We start from the raw sequence: 17,723 nt of genomic DNA on the forward strand, positions 1-17,723 counted from the left end.
CTGCATTTTCAGGCCATCAGCAGAGGGCTGGCTCCAGAAGTGGAGCAGCTGGGTCACAAACTGGTGCTCAGATGGAGTGCTGGCATTGCAGGAAGCAGCTTTACCTATTACAGTAGAACACTGAAAATAAAATATGGATAAAATATTTTTATTTTGGAAAGCATCTTATTGAAATACAGCATACGTTCCAAGAAATGCAAATAATGTTCAAATAAATTAGTTTTTTTGTCCTCTGAGCATGTTCATGACCATCAAATTCAGAACAAAATGCAGGGCCTGGTGGTGTGGCCTACTGGCTAAAGTCCTCACCTTGAACGCGCCGGGATCCCATATGGGCACTGGTTCTAATCCAGGCAGCTCCCTGCTTGTGGCCTGGGAAGGCAGCCGAGGACGGCCCAAGGCTTTGGGATCCTGCACCCGCATGGGATACTTGGAGGAGGTTCCTGGTTCCCGGCGCAAGCACCAGCCATTGTGGTCACTTGGGGAGTGAATCATGGGTCGGAAGATCTTGCTCTCTGTCTCTCCTCCTCTCTGTATATCTGACTTTGTAATAAAAATAAATAAATCTTTTTTTTTCTTTAAAAAGAGCAAAATGCAACTAGTACTCTAAGAGACCTTAATGTTCACCCCCCTGCATTTTTTTTTCTAATGTGGGAAAATAATATATTGTCATTTACATTGTATGATTCAGAGGAACAATATTTGTAACTGCCAATTATATGACATCTACACATTTCTTATATAATGTTAATTTGCACAAATCAGAGGAAACGTTTGTCTTTCTGGATCTAACTTATTTCATTTAGCATAATGACCTCTAGTTACATCTGAATTTTTTCAGATGTCAGGATTTTTTAATGTGTGTGTGTGGTTAATATTCCATCACATATGTAGATTGCATTTTTGTTATGCGATCACCAGTTGGTGGATATCTAGGTTGATTCAGTTTCTGTGAATATGGCAGTGCAGGAGGACTCTTTCATATGCTGATTTCATTTCTTTTGGATGCATTCCCAGGAGTGGGATAGCTGGATCATCATTTGGTAGGTACATTTTTAGGTTTTTATCCTTTCCAGGAATCTGTTATTCATGATGGCTGTATCAGTTTGCATTCCTACAGCAGAGTATTAGGATATTTTTGCTCCAGGATCTTGGCGAACATTTGTTATTTTTTGTTTATGTGTTTATTTTGGATAATAAGCATTCTAATTAAGTGAGGTGAAACCTTACTGTGGCTTTATTTGCATTTCCCTCATGGTGAGTGATGCTAAGCATTTTTCCACGTGTTGGTTATTTGCAATTCATCCTTTGAAAAGTGCCTGTTCATGACCAGTATGGTGGCATAATTGGTGAATGATCCACCTACAAGCGCCAGGGTCCCATTTGGGTGCTGGTTTGTGCTCTGGCTGCTTCACTTCCTATCCATCTCTCTGCTTATGGCTTGGGAAAGCAATGAAAGAATGGCCCAAGGACTCAGGTGCTTGGGCTCCTGCACCTGTGTGGAGAACTGGAGAGGGCATCAGGCTCTTGGCTTCAGATTGGCTCAGCTACAGCCATTGCAGCCATTTAGGGAAGCCAGTGCTTGGAAGATTTTTCTATCTGTTGTTCTTTTTCTCTGTAAATCTGCCTTTCAATAAAAATAAATCCCTATTAAAAAAAAAAGAAAAATGCGTGTTCATATAATATTCCTTAACTGGATTATTTTGTTGTTGCTGTTTTTCTGTTGTTGAGCTCTTTATTCTGGATATTTCTTTTAAAGATTTATTTATTTTTTACTGGAAAGTCAGATATACAGAGAGGAGGAGAGACAGAGAGAAAGATCTTCTGTCCGGTGGTTCACTCCCCAAGCAGTGGCAACAGCCAGAGCTGAGCCAATCCAAAGCCAGGAGCCAGGCGCCTCTTCCGGGTCTCTGACACAGTTACAGGGTCCTATAGCTTTGGGCCATCCTGGATTGCTTTCCTAGGCCACAGACAGGGAGCTGGATGGGAAGCAGGGCCACTGGGATTAGAACCGGTGCTCATATAGGATCCTAGTGAGTGCAAGGTGAGGACTTTAGCTGCTGGGCTACTGTGCTGGACCCCAGTAGTTTTTTTTGCATGTGTGTGTGTGTGTGTGTGTGTTATTTTATTTTTATTGGAAAGTCAGATATACAGAGAGGAGGAGAGAAAGAAAGGAAGCACTTCAGTCTGTCGATTCACTCCCCAAGTGGCTGCCAACAGCTAGAGCTGCGCCGATCTGATGCCTGGAGTCCATGGATTTGAGCCATCCTATGCTATTTTCCCAGGCCATAAACGGGGAGCTGGATGGGAAGTGGAACAGCTGGGGCCTGAATCAGACCTTGTGTAGTTATGCTGGCCTCAGTTAGAGGGTTAGCCAGATGTACCACAACACTGGGTCTTGTCTTTTGTTAATAAAAGTTTAGAACCTAGAGAGGGAAATACAGTGAGCCTGTATCCACAGCTTTCACATACGCAAGTTCAATTGCATCTGGACTGCAAACATTAGAAAAAGAAAATCAGACTTTCCTTGTCATTATTGTAGATATTTTAAGTAAACTAGAGATGATCTAAAGTAAATGGGAGGATATAATCTGTATGCAAGCACTGTACCAGATGCTGGACCAATCCCCATGGATACAGCTGTGTGCACATGGTTAGGATAAAGGGACTTATGGGGCTGGCACTCTAAACTGCCTTTTATTTAAATATACAAATCTTTAAAAAAAAATAAGCAGTTGAACTGTAGGCTTGGAAAGCAGATTTGTGGTTGTTTGGGGTTGGAGGTGAAGAGAGAAATGAGCTACAGAGATGAAAAATCATTTGGAGGTGCTGGCAGTGCTTTCAGAAGTATACACAAAAGTTAAAGCTCACCCCATTATATATATTCCTTGGCTGATTTACCCCCCAAGTGGCTGTAACAGCTGGAGCTTCTGGGTCTCCCATGCGGACCCCGTGCAGGATCCCAAGGCTTTGGGCCATGCTCCACTGCTTTCTCAGCCGATAAGCAGGGAGCTGGAAGGGAAGTGAGTGGAGCAGCCAGAATACGAACCAGTGCTCATATGGGATCCTGGGCCTACAAGACAAGTACTTTGACCACTAGATTACTGAGCTGGGCCCACAATCATTTGCTGGGTGAATTTTATCAAGTTTTTATTTCATTGTGTTTTTAAGGATTTATTTTTATTGGAAAGGCAGGTTTACAGAAGGCGAGAAAATTTCCCATCTGTTGATTCATTCCCCAAATGACTGTGATGGTCGGAGCTGAAACAATCTGAAGCCAGAGCTGCTTCTGGTTCTCCTATGCAGGTGCAGGGTTTCAAGGTTTTCAGCACATATACTAAACTTAGAACTATACAAAGAAGATTAGAATGATCCCTGCACATGGATGATGTACAATTTGTGAGATATTTCATGTTTAAAAAAAAAAATCTTTTGGACCATTCTCTACTGCTTTCCCAGGCCACAAGCTGGGAGTTAGTTGGTAAGTCGAACAGCTGGGATAAAAACTGACACCCATATGGGATGCGAGTGCAGCAAGGTAGAGAATGAGCCAGTTGAGCTATCATTCCTGCCCCAAATTGGTGATTTTTTTTTTTTTTGTAAAAATTTATATATTTTTATTGGGAAATCAGATTTACAGACAGAAAGATTTTCCATCCACTGGTTCAATCTCCAAGTGGCTGCAATGGCCAGAGCTGAGCCTATCCAAAGCTGGGAGCCAGGAGATTCCTCCAGGTCTCCCACACGGGTGCAGGGTCCCAAATCTTTGGGTCATCCTCCACTGCTTTCCCAAGCGACAGGCAAAGAGATGATTGGGAAGTAGAGCAGCCAGGACACGAACTGGCACCTATATGGGATCTCGGTGCATACAAGGCAAGGACTTTAGCCACTAGGCTACCATGCCAGGCCCAAATGGATAGATTTTTGAAACGATTTATTTGATAGGGCCTGGTGCAGTGGCCTAGCAGCTAAAAGCTAAAGTCCTCACCTTGAACCCGCCAGGATCCCATATGGGCACTGATTCATGTCCCAGCAGCCCTGCTTCCTATCCAGCTCCCTGCTTGTGTTCTGGAAAAGCAGTTGAGGACAGCCAAAAACCTTGGGAACCTGCACCTACGTGGGAGACCCAGAAGAGCTCCTTGGCTGCTGGCTTCAGATTGGCGCAGCACCGACTGTTGTGATCACTTGAGGAGTGAATCAATGGAGGAAGATCTTGCTCTCTGTCTCGCCTCCTCTCTGTATATCTGAGTTTGCAATAAAAATAAATAAATCTTAAAAGAAGATTTATGATTAATTGATCAGAAAGAGAGATTTTCTAAATGCCCAAAATAGGCAAGGTAGGGCCTAAGCAAGGAGTCAGGAACCCCATCATATATGTGCCTGTCTCAGGAGTTCATTATTAAATGTGTTCCATTATATGGATGGATCACATTTTATTTATTTGTTCATCTGTGTATTTATTTTTAAAGATTTATTTATTTGAAAGGCAGAGAGAGAAAGAATCTTCCATCCTCTGCTTCAATCTCCAAATGATTAAACCAGCCAAGGCTGAGCCTGGCTAAGCAGGAGCTTCCTCCAAGGTGTCCATGTGGATGCAGGGTCCCAAGCACCTGGGTGATCCTCTGGTGCTTTCCTGGGTCATCAGCAGGGAACTCGATCAGAAGTAGACTAGCCAGGTCTCGAACCAGCACTCACGTATGATACCAGTGTTGCAGGCGATAGCCCACACCTCTACGCCACGATACTGGTCACTACTCATGTGTTTTTGGACACTTTAGTTGTTTCCGTTTTGGGGCTGTTATGTGAAGATATTACAAACATGCATGCTATGTGGCTGTGTGTTAACAGATGGTTTCCTTGCTGTTGGGTAGTTCCTAGGAGTAGAGTAACTGGGTCACAGTGAATGCTCAGTTGCACCGGAAACTGAACAAACAAGAGAGACAGGTTCCCAAGCCTTAGGAGATTGCTCTTCGGAAGAGGAAGAGAGGTGGCAAAACATGTACACAAACAGAACAAACACAAAGTGTGCTAAGGGATGCGAGTGGGACAGTGACTGAGCAAAGGCACCGTCTTTTTTAAAGGTGACACAGGAGCTGAACAGAGACCTGGGCATATAGGGGGCAGTGTGTGCAGACCTCGAGGAGCTCATTATGAAGCCCGGCTGGTGCAGGGCTCTGTCAGCTGAAGATAGAAAGTGTTTAAGCGCCAAAGAAAACTTCAAGATAGGAAATAGGGGCCAGTGCTGTGGCATAGTAAGTTAAGCTGCCATCCCATATGGGTGCCAGTTCAAATCCTATCTACTCCACTTCCCATCCAGCTCCCTGCTTGTGATCTGGGAATGCAGTGGAGGATAATCCAAAGCCTTGGGACCCTGCACCCACGTGAGAAACCCAGAAGAGGCTCTGGGTTCCTGGCTTCGGATTGGCTCAGCTCTGGCCATTGTGGCCGCATGGGAAGTGAGTCATCGGACGGAGGATCTTCTTTTTTGTCTCTCCTCTGTACATCTGACATTGCAATAAAAATAAATAAATATTTAAAAATTTATTTGCTTTAAAGATTTATTTTTATTGGGAAGGCAGATCAGACCTACAGATAAAAGGAGAGACAGAAAGATTTTCCACCTGCTAGTTAACTCCCCAAATGTCTGGAAACAGAAGCTTCTGGGTCTCCCACGTGGGTGCTGGGTCCTCGACTGCTTTCCCAGGCCACAGGCCTGGATGGGAAGTGGGGCCGCCAGTCCAGCTCCCACTTAGCATCCTGGCGTGTGCAAGGTGAGGACTTTAGCCACTAGGCTGCTGCACCAGGCCCCCAAACAATGAATTTTAAAGTCAATTTTACTAGCTTGAGAGGCAAAACATGTAGGAAGCTCAGAATCGAGAGAGAACACTCCCATTTGCTGATTTACTCCTCGAATGCCTGCAGTGCTCTCTGGCTGGGCTGCATCCAAGAGCCATGAGCCCAGTTTACATCACCTACCTAGGTGGCAGGAACCCGATGATGTCACTTTCCTAGGTGGCAGGAGCCCAGTGACGTGAGCCATCTCTCTACCTCCCAGGCTCTGTGTCAGCAGGAAAGTGGAGTCAGGAACCCCGACTGGGTGTTCAACCGTGGGGTATTTCATTGTGGCCTGCAAGGTTAAGTCCACCCCAAGAATCAGTTTTTTTATTTCATTGATTTTTATCTGTGGCTTTTCAGTTCTCTCCTATCATTGAGCTCTCTCCTTACTCTGGTCCTCCTCTTGGCTGGCTTTGAGTTGTTGAGCTTACTCACTTTGGCCTTTTAGCTGCCCTGCTTCCCTCCCTCCGTCCCTTCCTTCCTTTCTTGCTTTCTTTCCTTTCTTCTCTCTTCCTTCTTTTCTTTTCTCTCTCTTTCTCTTTCTCTCTCTTTCTCTTTCTTCCTTCCTTCCTTCCTTCCTTCCTTCCTTCCTTCCTTCCTTCCTTCCTTCCTTCCTTCCTTCCTTCCTTCCTTCCTTCCTTCCTTTCCTCTCATTGGGCTGGGACTGGGGTCAGAGCAGAGATGAGTGTGTGTATAGCAGAAGTCATTTTTCGAATCTGTTCAGCAAGCAACTGTTCTTAGAGTTCAAACAGTGCTGTGTCCAGGTGACCTTTGTGAAAAGGAAATGTTCCCAAGGGTAATATGGAAAATCGCCCTCACTGTTTGCCATGTTGATGTGAGCTAATTCCTCCGAACTTTTTTTTCCCCCTTACTATCCAGTGTGGTAATTGGGAAAGGCTGTCTCGTGGAAATGCGAGATGAGAGTTTGGAAAGGGGGAAGAGGGGAGGGCAACTTGAAGGGTGCCAAACAGCACCCTGGGAGCATGCTGGGGAAGAACAGAAAGAGAGGCCTGGAAAGGGAGCTGAGGATACTGGAAAGGAAAAGGACCATGATGGGCCAGCCTCACAGCCCTTGCCACGTTTGTGCTTGCTCGTCAGCAGAGGGTTGAGATGTTTCTACCAGTGGCTTGAAAGCCCTTGAGTATTTTAATGTTATTAGCTCTTTACTATTTTAGGAGTGATGAACTTTCGGGATCTGTAAGACAAACAATCCTGAGCTTCTCAATTCCAGCTCTACAAATAAGCAGATGATCTTTGCCTTCCAAGCATGTTAGTTAATATTGCCAACAGAATTCAACACAAAGATCCCTAACAGAGGCGGCGTTTTCCAGACATTAGCTAGTTTCATTTCCAAAAACCTTTCAGAAACACCATCTTTTAAAATTCCTTCTTTTTCTCCTTCTTCTTCCTCATACTGCAGCTCTTTTTCCTCCTCTTTGAATATTTGTTTACTTGATAGCAGAGCTATACAGAGAGAGGGAGAGAAGAGAAAAAGATCTCCCATCCAGTCTGCTCCCCAAATGACTACAATAGCTAGACCTGAACCAGGTTGACCAGGAGCCAAGAGCGTCACATCTGGGTCTTCCATGTGGGTAGCAGGGGCCCAAGAGCTTGGGCCATCTTCTGACTTCCAGGTCATTAGCAGGGAGCTGGATTAGAAGTGGAGCAGCCACGAAACAAACTATTACCCATATGGGATCCTGGCATGTCAGGTCGAAACCTTATCTGCTATGTTACAGTGCCAGCCCCATGTTGGCCTTTTAAAATAAGGCATGCTGAGCAGGTGTTTGGCACAGTGGTTAATTCACCACTTGGGATGTCCACATCTTATCAGAGTGTCTGGCAGCTGGGCTTGCGCTCCAGCTTCTTGCTGATGCTCCCCCTGGAAGGCAGCAGATTGTGGCTCTAGTACTTGGGTCCCTGCAATTCAGTTGAGAGACCTGGAGTTCCTGGTTTCTGGCTTTAACCTTGCCCAGCCCTGGCTGTTCCTTCCATTTGAGGAGGCAAACCAGCACACAGAAGATACCTCTGTGCATTTTTTAAAAAATGAAAACAATTAAAACTTAAATAAGTCACCTATGAGAAAAGTCACCTATGAGAAAAATGCTTAAGTGAATATTTAGATTTCACTTAGCGATAGAAACTCTGGCAGTTCTGGAATCAATTGGTCACTTCCATCCACATCTTATCCATTCGTCAGAAGCCTACAAATGTAACATTCATGTCCACCCCCCCCCCCGAAAATGCTCAGAGAGGCTCGGAAACTTTTGGGATAGAAGCCACAGATAACTTCTAAAGCAGATTTTATTAACAGAGCTAATAGTCTTGTTGCATTAATTTTGACTGACCTGTCTGCCTTGCACAAATTTAGACAATTTGACATAAGATGAGGTGATTCCCACGGACTGGCAGACTTGGGTTTTTCTGAGCAGGTACTTAGGGGCGGCAGAGGCAGGGCAATCTCATCCCTGAATCTCTAGGCTCACAGTGGCTGTAGAGACTCTGGCAGACCCCCTTTTCTCCTAGCTCCATGTTGGGAACTTGGAATGGATTCTGCCTCCATGTGGGGTGCTTTGCTGATTGCTTCCACCTTTGTGATGTGTTCTGGTGGGACCAACGATCCCTTCCACAGTTATTTTCTAAATAACTTGGCTTATGTGATTTGTACTCTTTTTAAAATTTTGTTTACTTGTATATTTTATTATTATTATTTTGGAAAAGCAGATGTACAGAGAGAAGGAGAAACAGAGAAATATCTTCAATCTGCCGATTTACTCCTCACGTGGCTGCAATGGCTGGAACTGAGCTGATCCAAAGCTAGGAGTGGTTCCAGGTCTCCCATGAGGTTACAAGGTCCCAAAGCTTTGGGCCATCCTCTGCTACTTTCCCAAGCCACAGGCATGGAGCTGCAAGGGAAGTAGAGCCGCTGAGACATGAATCAGTGACCATATGGGATCCAGGTGCTTGCAAGGTGAGGATTTAGCCACCGAGACATTGCATGGGACCCTAGATACCGTTTTTCAAAAAGATTTGTTTATTTTTATTGGAAAGTCAGATATACAGAGAGGAAGAGAGATTGAGAGGAAGATCTTCTGTCCAATGATTTACTCCCCAAGTGACCGCAATGGCCAGAGCTGGGCCAATCCAAAGCCAGGAGCCAGGAGCTTCTTCCAGGTCTCCCAAGTGGGTGCAGGTTCAGGGTCCCAAGGCTTTGGGCCGTCCTCCACTGCTTTCCCAGACCACAAGCAGGGAGCTGAATAGGAAGTGGAGCTGCCGGGATTAGAACCAGCGCCGATATGGGATCCTGGGCATGCAAGGCGAGGACTTTAACCACTACGCTATTGTTCTGGGTCCCCTAGATATCATTTTTAAAAAGATTGATTTATTTGGAAGGCAAAATTCAGAGACAAGGAGGGATCTGTCCATTGATTCACTCCATAAATGGTTGCGGCAGCCAAGGCTGGGCAAGGCCAAAACCAGGAGCCTGGAACTGCATCTGGGTCTGTCATGCAGATGGTAGGGCCCAAATATTTGTGTCACCTTTCATTGCCTTCCCAGGTACATTAGCAGAGAGCTAGACTGGAAGAGGAGCAGCTGAACCTCCAATTGGATGTGAGGCATTGCACGTGGTGGTTAACCCACTGCCCAATAATGCTGGCCCCACAGATATGATTTCTTTCCTAACAAAACTGTAGTTTTAATCAGTTTATTGAAAAATACAAATTCACTGGCTCCTTGGGTATAGGGGGTGGCCAAGTGATACTGTAAATTACCAGTGAGATGTAGTTGGAAGTTTACTGAGTGGACCTCATCTGTCTTTTTCTGATGAAATGATATATGCCTTTGCCTTGTACCCTTCTTTTTTTTTTCCTGTGGTAAAAGGATATGATGGCTGTTGATGCAGCAACCATATTGTAACTTTGAAAATGCCAAAAATATAGAACAGGGAGACAGAAGGAGCTTGATTTTCAAATGACACACCTGAGCTGCCATTATACATTTAAAACATTTTATTTAAAAAGTATTATTTTACTTATTTATTTATCTGTTGGAAAGGCTGATTTGCAGAGAAAAGGAGAGACAGAGAGAAAGATCTGCTGTCTGCTGGTTCACTCCCCAGATGGCTACAGTGGCTGGAGCTAAGGCAATCAGAAGTCAGGAGCCAGAAGCTTCTTCCAGTTCTCCCATGTGAGTAGGGCCCCAAGGCTTTGGGTCATTCTCTACTGCTTTCCCAGGCCACATGCAAGGAGCTGGATGGGAAGTGGAGCAACTGGAACACAAACTAGTACCCATATAGGATCCCAAAGCTTGGAGTTGGAGGATTAGCCAACTAAGCCATTGTGCCAGGCCAGACATATAAATTCTGATCCACCCACATCCAGACTTTCTGTTAAATGAGAAAAGTAAATCCTGTGTTTAAATCACTGATGTATGGGTCCTGTTACAGTTGAACCTATTCCTGTCTGGCAGAGGAAGCTGGACTGGAAAGCGTAACACCAACGTGGAGGCCTTGGCATTGGCCCAGACCAGAGATGCAAAGGACCGCAGGATTGGAGTTATAACAGTGTTCTTGGAGCTAGTGGACAAGTTCCAGATACATCACCTGACCAGCCACACAGATACCCTCACAGCCACACAGCAATCTTCCCTCACTTATTCAGGGCTGGCAAGTCCGCCTTGCTTTATAATAAGCCATCCTTTAAAGTGCTGCAATAGTGTGCCCCCAACCAACACTTCTGGAGCCCTTGTTGCTTGTTAGATCCAGTACTTTGGAGAGAGTTTCCCCTGGCTACTTAACTTTATTTTTTAAAAAGATTTATTATTTTTTTTTTTTTTGAAAGTCAGATATACAGAGAGGAGGAGAGACAGAGAGGAAAATCTTCCATCTGATGGTTTACTCCCTAAGTAACCACAATGGCCAGAGCTGCACCAATCCAAAGCCAGGAGCTTCTTCTGGATCTCCCATGCAGATGCAGGGTCCCAAGGCTTTTGGCCTTCCTTGACTGCTTTCACAGGCCACAAGCAGGGAGCTGGATGGGAATCCGTAACAGAACTGGCAACCACGTGGGATCCTGGTGTGTTTAAGGTGAGGACCTTAACCACTACACTATTGCGCTGGGCCCTGGCTACTTAACTTTACACTGATCACTTCTGCCTGTGATGCCAATTATTTTCTTTATTTTATTTTGTTATTTTATTTTTTTATTGGAAATTTTGATGTACAACAAGGAGGAGAGATAGAAAGATCTTCTGTCCGATGATTCATTCCCCAAGTGACGGAGCTGAGCTGATCCAAAGCCAGGAGCTTGGGGCCTTTTCCGGGTCTCCCATGCAGGTGCAGGGTCCCACGGCTTTCCCACAGGCCACAAGCAGGGAGCTGGATGGAAAGTGGAGCCGACGGGATTAGAACCAGCGCCCATATGGGATCCCGGTGCATGCAAGGCGAGAACTTTAGCCACTAGTCTACCATGCCAGGCCCTGTGCCAGTTATTTTCTATCTTTTTTTTTTTTTTTTTTTAAAGATTTATTTTTATTATTTTTTCATTGGAAAGGCGGATATACAGAGAGGAGAGACAGAGAGGAAGATCTTCCGTCCGATGATTCACTCCCCAAGTGAGCGCAACGGGCCGATACTATGCCGATCCGAAGCCAGGAGCCTCTTCCGGGTCTCCCACGTGGGTGCAGGGTCCCAAAGCTTTGGGCCGTCCTCGACTGCTTTCCCAGGCCACAGGCAGGGAGCTGGAAGGGAAGCGGGGCTGCCGGGATTAGAACTGGCGCCCATATGGGATCCCGGGCGTGCAAGGCGAGGACTTAACCACTTGCGCCACCGCGCCGGGCCCTGTGCCAGTTATTTTCAATGTTTGTGTTTATAATTCATAGTAACACATACAACTTGATACATACTTTTTTTTAAGTTTCATAGAACAATAATTAAAATATATGCCTAATTTTTCAGTATTTTCACTTCTATTCTCCTTTACAACAAGATTCTAGGGACAAGCCTTTGGTGCAGTGGTTAAGACACCACTTGGGACACTCACATCTCATTTTGAAGTTCCGGGTACCACACTCCATCCCAGCTCCCCACCCTTCATATATGCATCCTGAGCAGCAGCATATGATGGCCCAAGTCATTGGGCTGCTGCACCCACGCAGGAGTCCCAGGTGGAGTTTCTGGCTTCTGACTTTAGCCTGACTCAGCCCCAGCTTTCGGGGCATTTGAGGAGTGAGCCAGATATGACAGGTCCCTCTCTGTGTCTTTGGCTGTCCCTCAGCTTTTCAAGTAGATAAGCAAATAGACATTTTACAAAAGAGAAGAAAATGCTAGTAGGGCTGAGCCAGGGCAGAAGGCTGAGCCAGGGCAGAAGGAAATGTCAAGAGAGCCAGTGGGAAGGGTGTGCGGCCAGGAGACGGGTCGAGAATGGATTTTGGTGGAGTGGCCCATGGGCCTTGCTGCCACTGGAGAAGCCAAAGGCCCCACGGGGAAGGGACAGGAGGCATGGGGGAAGCCTTCAGGAGCAGTGAAGGAGAGCCAGAAAGCACCCTTCTTTCTGCAGCAGTTTGCTCTCTGTCGCTTGCTTTCTCTGGCCACACCATGTCCATTTGTTAACAGGATACATTGTTGCCTCCTGGGCTTCCGCAAATCCTGCCTCAGGGAGTGTGAGATGGAAATACTGCTGCTGACATTTCTGGCTGGCATGGGCACACCCGGCAGGCGGGCCACTTGCTTCTTTCTTGTCATTTTGGCTGAAGGGAGTGTCTAGCTGCTCTGGCTGGCCCTGTTGTTTGCCTGCTGAGAAAGTTGCTCTTCCAATCAAAAGAGCAAAGAAGCTTTAATGTAGCCATCAGCAGCAGGGTTTTTGGTAGATGGGGAAATGAAGCTAACAAGGCATACAGACGGGACATGTGGCCTACTTCCGGGGGCAAAGAAGGGGAAAGAAAATTTGTACATGCATGCATGAATGGGCTTAAAGAAGTTTGTGGAGAATGGATTTTAAAAAATACACTTTAAAAAAAAGATTTATTTATTGTTCTATGTCAGGCAAAGTTGCAAATGGAGAGGGCAAGACAGAGAGAGAGATTCTATCCACTGGATCATTCCCCAAATGGCCTCAGTGGCTGGATTTGGGTTGGGCTGAATGCAGGAGCCTAGAGCTTATTCTGAGTCTCCCAGGTGGCTGTGGGGGCCCAAGGTAAATCCTCCACTGCTTTCCAGGGCCATAGGTGGGGAACAGGATCAGAAGTGGAGCAGCTGGTACACAAACCAGTGTCCATATGGGATGCTGGCACTTGCAGGTGGAAAATTAGCCTGTTGAGCCACGATGTTGACCCCTTGATGGAAAATTTCTTTTTTTTCTTCTCCTTCTTTTTTTTTTTTAAGATTTATTTATTTATTGGAAAGTCAGATATACAGGGAGGGGGAGAGACAGAGAGGAAGATCTTTCGTCCCATGATTTACTCCCCAGATGACTGCAACGGCTGGTGCTGCGCCGATCCGAAGCCAGGATCCAGGAGCTTCTTCTGGGTATCCCTCATGTGGGTGCAGGGTCCCAAAGCTTTGGGCTGTCCTTGACTGCTTTCCCAGGCCACAAGCAGGGAGCTGGATGGGAAGTGGGGCCACTGGGATTAGAACTGACGCCCATATGAGATCTTGGCGTGTTCAAGGCGAGGACTTTAGCCACTAGGCCATGCCGCTGGGCCTGGAAGATTTTTAAAGGAAGGATTTTTCTCACCTGTATCTTGGCTGTCTAAGAGCCAGGTGTTCCTGATTGGCCCTATCTGTTCCTTACAGCTCCTCTGTTTCCTCTTAGATCTCCTGCCTAGCTGAGAGAAGTCTTTCTATCTGCTGTTTTTACTCCCCAACTACCTGTAATAGCCAGGCAGGCAGGTCAAAGTCAGGAGAGCTGGGAACTCCAGCTCTCCCAAGTCTCCTGTGTGGGTGGCAAGAACCCGCATGTCCCCCTCCCCACCCCAAGTTCTTGGGCCAACAAATGCTGACTGCTAGGTGCATTAGCTGGATGCTGTGACAAAAGTGAAGGAATTGAGACTTCAACTTGTACTTAGTATTAATGCTGGTGTTCCAAGTGGCAGTTTAACTCACTGCTCAAGTGTTCTTTTTAATTCTCTGCCTGTAGGTGTGTCCCTACCTGTGCTTAATACCCCTCGATTCTGCCCACTCTCTGTCTCCCAGGAGCACCCTAGGCACCCAACCTTGTCAGTGTGTAACCTGTCATAGCACCAGTGGGCACCTCTGTTACAGTACCCCCACCCTCAAGCTCACACGCCGGGGTCTTGGCAGCCACCACCACTCCTCCCCTCTGTGCTCTCCCCATCTCCCCTTCACCCTCCCATCTCTCAGCCTTCAGTCCATTCTATTTCTTTTTTTTTTTTAAAGATTTATTTTTTATTATTTTTTCATTGGAAAGGCGGATATACAGAGAGGAGAAACAGGAAGATCTTCCGTCCGATGATTCACTCCCCAAGTGAGTGCAACGGCTGATGCTATGCCGCTCCGAAGCCAGGAGCCTCTTCCGGGTCTCCCACGTGGGTGCAGGGTCCCAAAGCTTTGGGCTGTCCTCTGCTGCTTCCCGGGCCACAGGCAGGGAGCTGGAAGGGAAGCGGGGCTGCCGGGATTAGAACCGGCGCCCCTATGGATCCCGGGCGTGCAAGGCGAGGACCTTTAACCACTGTGCCACCGCGCCGGGCCCCAGTCCATTCTATTTCTTACCAGTGGAAATCTGATGGGGCAGCTCTCCCACTGAGCAGCTCCTAGCAGGGCTGTCTTTATGTGCTATCCAGATCTCTCAGGTGCTTTGCTGTTGTTGCCGCTTTTTTTTTTTTTAAATTTATTTATGTGAAAAATCAGAATTAGAGAAAGGAAGAGACAGGCAGTCAGAGAGAATCTTTCATCTTCTGATTCAGTCTCTAAATAGCCAGAAGAGCTGGTCTCCAGGAATCTGCAGCTTCCTCCTGTTCTTGCACGTGGGTGTAGGAGCCCAAGCACTTGGGCCATCCTCTTCTGCTTTCCCAGGGGCATTAGCAAGGATTTGGATTAGATGCAGAGCAGCTGGGACAAAAAAAAAAATATGCCTGTACAGGATGCCAGCAATTAGTCTAGCTTTTTAAAATTATTATTTTTTAATTTGGAAGGTGAATTTACAGAAAGAACATACACACACACAGATAGAGAGAGAGAGAGAGAGAGAGCATTGAACCAAGCTGGTAGCAGATAGAGGACTGGTGTGCTGAGCCACTGTACCAGCCCCTTGCAGCCTAGCTTCTCAAGGGCTCCTGAGCAAAATGGTGTTCTTTAGCATTCTGCACCTTTGTCAGTGCTGTTCACGTCTTACCATCTCCTACTCCTCTTTCTGGGATGGCCTCATTGACCAGCGCCTCCCCAAAGCAGCCCCAAGTTCCCAGGAACGTGATCTTTTCCTCTGTGCCCTGTGTGCTTTGCTCAGGTTTAAGCCCACTATATAACTGTCGGGCCTGTATCTTCTTGATGTCCAAGCCTTTCTTGGGCAGCAGCTGGCACACGGGAGATGTTTAGTGCACAGCTTGCATTTACTGTGCTGCATTGATCCCAGATGCTGGCTGTACAGCAGTGCGGGGGAAGGATGAGCGGTGCCTTCACCACAGAAGCCTTCCCTTGTGGGCCCTTTCCCTGCCTCTCCCTCTGCAGACCTGGGCTGAGTGCATGCGGTACTGCATCATAATGCACCTGAGCCTTTGATGTGCTCCCACTCTGCATCTCCTCAGCTGTCTGTCTTATGAGGCTTTCAGAGAGAAGCATGAATTCTCCCTTGGTGTTACACTGCCCCTGGAGCAAGAGAGATTCTGTTACAGGGAAGGCTCAGTGAACATAGGGGTGGGGGATGTCAATGCTGTGCTGGAAGGAATGTACTTTTCAGGTTCCCGGAAGAGGCCTACCTGCCTCATCTCTGCCTTTGATCCTCAGGGCTCCAGGAGAACAAGGTGCTCTGTATAATCAGTGCCTTGTCCAGAAGTTATACTCAGAAACAAAAGGAATTCTAGCAGCAATGCATGGGCTGTCAGAGGCAGACGGCACAACACTGGCAGGTGGCAGCTATGGCTGGGATCTGGAGACAAGGAGAAGGACCCTGGCCATAATTAGCAACAGAATTAACTTGTGGCTCCCCTGGATGTGCAGCCCCATCTAACAAGAGGTGACCTCAATCCTGGACTTCCTGGCGGCCACAGGGATTGTTGCCACTTGCAGAGGGTGCTCTCCTTGCTGATAGCGTGGGTACAGGAAATGGGGAACAAGTACCTGAGAAATCAGGAACAAATGTGCCCAAGGCCAAGGGTAGTCTTGGAATGAGAGGCCCAGGTGCTAGGCCATACACATAATCTTATGCACACAAACTCAAACACACATGTAGATGCATACTTAAGTCTACTCACACTACCTCTGCTGTGCACCCCCTTCCTGCCCTGCACAGACACACATGAGCACATGCTTCTGTCACCAGAATGTGTTCATACCTTTGAACTCTCTTCCCATTCTGTGTCATGGTCTGCTGCAGGCTCACGTGCAAGGTCAGAACTATGATGTAGAGTCGTGGTTTGAGTCAATATAAATGGGATTGAAGAGAAAAATGTTTTAAAATTTTATTTTACTTATTTGAAAGGAAAAGTAACACAGAGAAGGAGAGACAGAAAGAAAAAGCTCTTCCATCCCTTGGTTCACTTCCCCCATATACTGCATTAGCTGGCAGCTGAGCCAGGCTGAAGCCAGGAATCTGTAAGTCCTTCCAGATCTCCCACATGGGTGGCAGGGGATCAAGCAGTTAAGCCATCTTCCATGCTTTCCCAGGCCCATTACCAACAAGCTGGGCATGTAGCAGAGCAGCCAGGACTCAAGCAAGTGCTCTGAGAGGGGATGCCAGTGTAGCCCCTTGCACCACAGTGCTAGCCCCAAATTTCTAAGCCCTATAAAGACCTTTAGCAGCCAGCCACACAGCCATCCAGAGAACCTGCTTCCCTCTAGCGTGGCCAATTCCAAACTCCCCTTTTTCTTTCTTTTTAAAGTTTTATTTTTATTTGAAAGGCAGAGTTACAAAGAAAGAAAGAGAAAGAGAGAGAGAGAAATCCCCCTTTAGCTGGTTGACTCCCCAAATGGCTGCAATGGTTAGAGCTGGGTTGAGCTGAAGCCAGGAGCTAGGAACTTACTCCAGGTCTCCCATGTGGGTGACAAGGACCGGAGGGTTTGAGCATCTGTGGTGCTTTCCCAGGCTATCAGCAGGGAGTTGGATAAGAAGTGGAGCAGCCAGGACGCAAACCAGCACCCACAGGAAATGCCCATCACACCACAGCAGCAGCCACCAAACATCTCTCTTTCATGCCTGAACTTTTGAACACTTTTCTAGCCTCCATTTTCTTCCCATCAGCTTCCATATCACTGCAGGAAAGCACCCTCTCCACTCCTTTCCTGGGAAGACAGCAAGAGTCCCACATTGTCTCCAAAGGCGTCTTCTGGGGAAAGTGATCTGGCCTGGCACATAGGTAGGCAGTGGGTAGGCGGGAGGTGGCTCCCCACTGATATGTGTGTGTGTGTGTGTGTGTGTGTGTGTGTGTGTGTGTGTGTGCTGAGGAGAGGCTAGGACCTTCAAGTCAGCTCTGCTCTCTGGTGCCTTGCCCACCAACTCCAGTAGAGTCCAACCTCTGCAGGCTCCTTCTTGATTCTTCCCAAGATCCCCCGACAACACAACCCCCACTGCCTGAAAGAGCTCAACAAACAGGAGGGTAAACACAGCTGTCCTCCACCCCAGTGCTCTAGAGGCTGCAGCCCAAAAACCAAGGTGGCCCCAGGGGAGATCCCTGGGCGCCTGTCCCAACTTCTGGATAACCAGTATCCTGGATGTAAG

The 17,723-nt window shown here is 47.0% G+C and overlaps 1 non-coding gene across 1 annotated transcript; it reads left to right on the top strand.

Annotated features, from left to right (window-relative positions):
* Positions 1 to 3,311: 3,311 nt before the first annotated feature.
* Positions 3,312 to 3,419, top strand: LOC121158831. Its single transcript, XR_005884222.1, has one exon. It is a non-coding gene; the product is annotated as a U6 spliceosomal RNA (small nuclear RNA).
* The last annotated feature ends 14,304 nt before the right edge of the window (positions 3,420 to 17,723 follow it).

Source organism: Ochotona curzoniae, unplaced genomic scaffold (assembly GCF_017591425.1).
Source record: "Ochotona curzoniae isolate NIBS_2020 unplaced genomic scaffold, NIBS_Ocur_1.0 contig_3819, whole genome shotgun sequence".
Lineage (NCBI taxonomy): Eukaryota > Metazoa > Chordata > Mammalia > Lagomorpha > Ochotonidae > Ochotona > Ochotona curzoniae.